The following is a 347-nucleotide window of genomic DNA, read 5'->3' as shown; positions in this document are numbered from 1 at the left end:
AAAAAAAAAAAAAAACACATCTTAGTAAAACCAATACCTTCTCAGCTTCGCATCGAAGCTAAAAAAATTAGAAGTGATAGAAAAAGTTTAATTGCAGATCTGAAAACAACGCGAAAATGTGATTTAGAAAAGTATATTTTTGCTTTTGATGAAAGTTCCTTGTAGTCCAGTGCATTTATTTATAGTAACAAATAGTTTTTATTGAAAAATATTGTATCAAGCCCTTTAAATTTTTATACACTTAAAAGTAAAGCAAAATAAAACTTCTTTATTATTTTTATAATTTCTCCGTATAAATTACTATAATAAATTATTGAATATCAATTTCATACTAAATTTAACAATTA

This window comes from Daktulosphaira vitifoliae, unplaced genomic scaffold (assembly GCF_025091365.1).
Source record: "Daktulosphaira vitifoliae isolate Bord-2020 unplaced genomic scaffold, ASM2509136v1 Scaffold_5, whole genome shotgun sequence".
Taxonomy (NCBI): Eukaryota; Metazoa; Arthropoda; class Insecta; order Hemiptera; family Phylloxeridae; genus Daktulosphaira; species Daktulosphaira vitifoliae.
This window is presented reverse-complemented; position numbering follows the sequence as displayed.